Raw genomic sequence first — 7,352 nt, forward strand, 5'->3', positions numbered from 1 at the left:
AGTTTTGTCGATCCCAATTAACAGGATCCACCTCAAGCCTTGTTTTTTAGGATTTATTTTTCAACTAATAAGTGTTTTTGCAAATTTCCTATTTTCAATAAGTGCATTTACTATACATCTCTCAGTTCTGTTTTAGCTAGTTTCATTCAATAAGTAGTTGTTTGCACAGCTTGCAGGCTCTTCATAGAGCATTGTTTTATTTTAGTTTTTTTCTTGTTGTTGTTTTCTATTTTCAATTTGAGTTTCAAAGAGTTAAATTTCAGAAAGAGGACAAGACTCTGCATCCAATAGATACAACTAAAGGCAGTTGGTCTAGGTTGATATGTTTATCAGGCAAACACCCTTGAGAGGTCACCAAAATGATATCTAAATTTTCAATTATCAAACTTCGGTAGTGTAAATTTCTGATGCCAATAGCTAACAAGACGAGAGGGGGAGGGGTGAATCATACAAACTTAATCTTCCATAAAATCAATAGATTCAACCTCAATAGCTTATACTTCAGCAACATAACCAAAAACTGCTAAACATGCTAACTCATAAACACATAATCATCATAACACATATAACACCAGATTTAACGTGGAAACCCAAATAGGGAAAAACCATTGTGGGATTTCAGACCCACTAAGAAATATACTCTTCTAGAGTATGCTCGGTTAAAAGAAAATCCTTTTAAAGATTACAAACACATTGATAGATGTGACCCGGTTAAGGGATTTCCCTCAGATCTGTTAGGATCTTCACTTTGTTAGAAGTGACCTTGTCAAAGGATTTCAAACACTCATTTAGAATGTTACCTTGCTAGAGGGTTTACAAATAAGACTGTTAAGTCCACTCAGTTAAGAGATTTTTTGTCACTTACAAAATAACAGTAATAAAAATATATCGGCAACTTCACATCTAAAATGCTAAACCAGATTCTATTTGCTCAAAACAATCTTGTCATAGGACTTATCTTGTCCCTCTGCTGGGCTCCCTACTCTGTTATTCAAATAGGTCTTCAAGCTTTTGTGCTTGGTAATCACTATGTAGCATCCTTGTTCTTACACTTGCCCACATACTTTGTTTATCAACAATTCCTTATTTGTAAACAATTTCCTAACCACTGAATCTCCTTGATCACATTTCCCATGATCAATCTTAGTCATCAAATCTTCAATCTTGACTAGGTTCAATGTATCCTTCGATCTAAAAATGTTTTACCTTGCCTTGGAACTTGCAGTCATTCCTAGGAACTTGTGCTAGGTTATTGTGGTTCAATCTATGCTATAGATCTTCCTCTTGATTTTTTGTTGCCATAGATCCTTAACAAACTTCATGCGTGGCATACCAATCATTTATTCATCTCCAGCTCATCAGTATCCTTCATTAAATAATGCTTTTATCCATCCAATGCGATCTGTCATAACTCGGTTGTAACTCGGTAAGTACTAAACTTTACTCGGTAGACATTCCGCCTTCATTAACCGATATCGATAACCTTAGGGTTTACCAACTAGGTTCCTTGCTCGGTGATATAGTATAGTATTAACCTTACAATCAAACAACATATGTAGGATATCAAAATAATCTAAACTTCATGATCTCATCATTGTCTAACTCGGTAATAGTTGCCCATTGAATAACTTATTTCTCCCCTTATTCATCATATTCTTTATGTGTCTTTTACCGACATCTTAATTCTCTTCAAATCAGTCTTCTCAAGATATGGCAACATCATACTGAATCAAAAAATCAATTTCTTGACATCAATGACAAAATAATATTATAAAGATAGTAATCATCCTTCTTCAGTTATATCAATGATCTCCAACAACCTTCTCAATATCCTTAATGGATATCAACAATCTCCTATTGAAATGCCAACAATCTCCCCCTTTGGCATTGATGGCAATACCAACTTTTAAATGGTAATACCAATAAGATATTCAAATTGATTCGGATTTAGATTATTGTTAGACTTCTCCTATTATCCTTGAGCTGTTAAAAATCTTCTAAAGTCTTCTAGGCTTTCTCCCTCTTTCATTAATCTTCTCCCCGTGTCATTGGTCTTTTGATATCTTCTACATTTAGGGCTTTACCATTTAGTCTAACATTTAGTCTTCTCCCCCTTTGACAACAATGCCAAAAAGTAAAAGAACTAAATCATGATTTCTTCCCCTGTGAAGTGATTTGCCTTGTTGTGTTAAACATGTATCATCTCAGTCTTGGTCAGAGCAACTTGTCTCTATTCACTATTTCTTGCACACTTTTAGAAAACCTTCTAAAGTGCATAAATCAACATCAATCCATAAATAATTATTTGATAGAGTCATCAAATTGATGCTTCCACCGAACTCTGTCAGTGAGTAGAAGATAGGGGTAGGACCCCTAACTTGCTTCTGAGATACTCAAAAGTGTCCCTTGGTAGTGGCTTTATGAAGATGTCTGCTATTTGCTCCTTTGAACTGATATATTCCAGCACAACTTTCTTCTCTTGAACTTCTTCTCTGAGATAATGATACTTTATAGAGATATGTTTTATCTTAGAGTGCATTACCGAATTCTTTGAAATGTTAATGGCACTTGTATTATCACAAAATATAGTTACAGGCTTGGTAACTTTCTCATTTATACCTTCCAACAGTTGCTTGATCCATGATATATTGGTACAATTCAATGCTGCAACAACATATTTAGCTTTTGCTGTTGACTGTGAAATACATCCTTGTTTCTTGCTAAGCCAACTTACTAGTCTTTCTCCTAAAAAGAAAGCTCCACCACTTGTGCTTTTCCTGTCATCAATGTTGCCTGCCCAATCAGCATCAATATAAACTTTTAAATCAAAATCATTTCTCTTTTCATATACAAAGCCATATGATGAATACTAAGAGGGGGGGGGGGTGAATTAGTATGCCAAAAATCTCTATACTTAAACACTTAAATAGTCTAAAGATAAACCGGTAAAATAGTTTAACACACAGACCGGTTATCACACATGCAAACCAAAATGCAAATAAAGCATTCACCCACAAAATCAATACAACCATAACACAAGATATTTGACATGGAAACCCAAATGGGAAAAGCCATGGTGAGATGGAACTCACTAGTCACTATCTGCAGAATAGAAACCAGACCGGTTAAGGTCTTACAATGTTCTTCACTAGAACAAATCCTATTAGGAATCTCAATCTCTATTAGGAGATAAGTCCGATTAAAGACTACCTTGCTAGAGGATTTTAGATTCACAAAGGTGAACCACCTTGTTAGAGGATTTTACAAAAGGCTTTTGGGCCTACCTGGTTAAGGGCTACAGACTTATCAAAGATGTGAGTAATTAACAAGTGTTTGATCTATCTAATAGCACAAACTGCTTGGTTAGATCCAGTATTGCTCACAATTAATGCATTCCAGCATTACTTCAATCTTCTCTATCTCTCACTCAGTTACAACTTGATCTTCTCAAATAAGATCGCTCTTTCAATAACCCATCAACCACCTTAAACCCTAGCACAACATAAACTCTTTTAGCAACAACCTAAAACCCTAGACATGATGTCCTTTTAAAGGAATCTAATTTCATGTCGGTCCAATAGGATTACATTACATTTTCCTAGGTTCAATGAATCTAGACATACTCAGTAACATGACACAAGAAGCACCATTAGTGTGTCGGCACCGTCAAACAATCGGTGGATTGGTAACTCATCACAGAGTATTACCAGTTCATACAAAATACCAGTTATCGGTTTGACAAATGAAGACTAGTAAGAATGTGTTATGCTGCTTTGCTCCCTCGTACCGCTTGAGATCTACGAACTGCTTGGGGTCGACATGCCGCTTCAAACCAGGAAACACATTCTGCAAAATCACCAATAGTCTAAAGACTAGAATACAACATACCCATTGGAACAGATACCGGTTGAGCTCTAACTCATACATATAAAGTGGATCTAAATGCAAGTGTGTGTCCATCAATGACAATCACAACATAAACATCAAAAATGCCAACAATCTCCCCCTTTGGCATTGATGACAACACTTAGGAAAATAAAATTTTGACATCTAAGTGTTTTACAACAAAAACATGCCATTAACAAAATTGCTCCCCCTAAGCATATACAATATCCCTTAATCAATACAATGTATAGGAATTTTGCATACAGAGCATAAACATTGAGATATCAGAGCATAAAGCATATATCAAAACATATATCAAAATTTTAAAGCCAGATACTTCTCCCTATTCTTCTCCAAAATAGATAGTGTACTTCTCCCCCTTTGCAAACAATGACAAAGTACCGCCGAACAACCCTGTTTCCATTTGATATTAAAATAATAAGAGTTTATGACAACAAGGAATAATACTTGTCAAAAACTGATTTATAGTCCTGCAAAAATTGTTTCATGGATAGAGACAAAGACTCAAGTAGGGAGGTGGCCACTTCTTTCTCTGTTTGCATCTAGGATACCTGTTCCTCTATGGCATCAACTATGCTCATCTCCTGCGTAACTGTCAAGGCATCCAGGTTCAGATAACACTTCTGAAGAATTTGCAGACATGGAAGTAAAACCAGTTGTAGCTCCTGCAAATCTCTAGACTGTGTACTAATCTCTTGTTCCATTTTGGCTGACTGGATCTGAAACTGGTGAACGGTTTGCCCATAAGATGCAAAGGAATCATAAGGTGGCTTAAATGTGCTTAAGTAAGATTGTAAGTCCATTTGAAGCTTTTGCTTCTAGGCTAGCACATCATCGTAGAATAGATGGGTTTGACAGATTTTACTTAGTAGCAGGTTTCCCTCATCCAAAGCGTCCCTTATATCCTTTTGGTCTTTCAACAGTTCAGACTGGAGTTCATTCAACTTCTTCACTAGAGCAATATTAAGAGCCTTTTGATGCTCTTTCTTGACATTTGCCTCAGCTGCTTCTTCTAGGCTCTGCACCTGATCATCCACTACAGTACATAGTAGCTTAAGTTGTGCTAGTGATGATTTAGTGTTGGGAAGATTGGTACCAGGGACCAAACCAGTATAGGTGTCTATAGCCGCTTGAATTATATCTTGCTCCTTTTTCCTTCAAATGATTTCAAGGCACTCTTGAGCAACCTTGATGCTCTGCATTAGCTCCGATTCACTTGCAGAGTAAAGATCGATAGGACAGGTGATATCATCTGGTTTGGCTTGACTCCCAGTTGCCTTCAAAGTCTCCATCTATGTGCTCTTCACTGCTTCCGCTGCCTTGTCCTCTTCTTCCTTCTTCTTTTTCTCTGCTTCCTTCTTCTTTTCTTGTTCCTTGTCTTCCTCTTCTTTCTTTTTCCTCTTAGCTTCCTTCCTCTTCTCCTCTTCTTTCTCTTCCTCTTCCTTCTTCTTCTTTTCTTCTTCCTTCTTCTTTTCCTTTTCTTTATCCTCATCTTCCTTCTTCTTCTTTTCCTCTTCCTTCTTCTTCTTTTCTTCTTCCTTCTTCTTTTCTTCCTTATCCTCTTCTTCTTTCTTTTTCCTCTCATCTTCTTGCTTCTTTTTCTCTTCATCTTTTCTTTTCTCCTCTTCCTCTTTTCTCTTCTCTTCCTCTTTTCTCTTTTTCTCATCTTCATCCCTCTTCTTCTTCTCTTCCTTTTCCTTAGCCACTTCCTGTCTGTCCTCGGCTTGCTCACTGCCCTATTCAGCTTGTTGCACCTATTTTGTTCCCTCAGAACGTATGTCCTGAGTGACATCTTCTATGTCGAGGGCATCGACATCAATAGTGTCTATTGGTTCTTCAATCGGGTTTCCTTCTTCATCAAAAACTTCATCCGGTTTGGATATAACCGATTCTTTTACCACTTGCAGGTTGGCCATATGTGCTTTGTAAGATTGAATAGCATGATTCATATGCTGATGAGTGTCTTTTTCAACATCATCAATTCTTCCCTCTAACAGCCAGAGTCTTCTTCTCTTTGTGAAGAAGAGTCCTTTATTTTGATCCAAAACATCAAATAATTCTGAGTTTGAGAGGTCAAGAAAGTACTATGCAAAGACTTTCTCCCTAATCTCCTATTCTTTTTCTATGGCAATGCGCCATTTATTATCTAACACCTTATATAATGAATCTGGTGTCTGAGATTTAATCTCTGATGGCGACCGGTCATTCTTACACAAATAAATAATAATTTCTTGTAGTACTTCTTCTTTCTCCTCATCACTAAAATCATCATATTAGTCTACTAAATCATGAAGTAATTTTCTCCTAATATTCTTTGTTGTTCTTTGACAATGTGTCAAAGGTTTATATGAGGAGATAGTGATATTTACCAGTGCAGACGCTGCTGGTTCATTCTTCTTCATCTTCTTTGTCTGTCTGGCCTTCTTTGGCATTTCATCAGACTCAGTCTCTTCAGAGTCCAGTTCATTTGACTTAGTCTTTTTTTTTCTTTCAAAGACTTTTGCCGGTGCCACTTTCAGTTTCTTCTTTGCAGGTGACCGCTTGGTCACTCTTGGAGTTGCAGTAGTAGTCGGTGTTGATGCTGCAGGCACTGCCTTTGCTTTCTTTTCTGCCAGATCTTTTCCTTTCTTAACCGAGGGTTCCTCGACCGGTGCAATCCTTTCCAGATAGGTTCCTGTCCTCTTTGCCTTAGGATCAAGAGGTGAGGCAATAAGGGTTGAGGCATACCCTTCTAGCATATCGTACATCACCTCATAGCCCATTGGCTCCACTTCTTCCATTCTAGGCTCAACAACCTCCATTAAGCATTTGTCCACCTGGATGGTGAAATAGATGTCATCTTCATATTTCTTAACAATATCACCTGAGATCCTCATCCTTTGGCTCATCTTCCATCTGAACTCATCAAAATATTTGTTTAGCACATCAGGGTAACTGGTTCTGATAGCTTGAATGCTTTCCTTGATATTCTTGGTTACCGATTAGTCAGGAGACCATTGGACATCTTCTACTCCAGGAAAGTAGCCTTGAAAATAGAATAACAACCCAACCAATAGTTTTCCTAACTTGAATCTCAGTGCATTATCCTGTTTAATCAACTTCAGATTAGATAGGAGTTGCCTCTGCATACCGGTGCACAGGTCAAAAGATGCATCCTCTTTAATCATTCGGTAAGAGACATTTACCACTGCAACAAATACATAATTAATCCTGCTGGCTGAGAATGTTCTGTAGCCTATCACCATGCAGGTGTATTTCACCAGATCATCCTTGATAGGATTAACTGTCATACCTTGTGAGTCGCTTTCTTGAACTGTTGAGCTTTTCCATTTCCATTTTTCTTACCATTCTTAGGGCTGGCACTTCCCCTGTGTTGCAAAAACCGGTGACTGCATGAATTGCCTGTGGCATGATATCATGCGTCCTCTCTAGGTACATCTTGTCAC

The sequence above is a fragment of the Cryptomeria japonica genome, chromosome 10, assembly GCF_030272615.1.
Source record: "Cryptomeria japonica chromosome 10, Sugi_1.0, whole genome shotgun sequence".
NCBI lineage: Eukaryota > Viridiplantae > Streptophyta > Pinopsida > Cupressales > Cupressaceae > Cryptomeria > Cryptomeria japonica.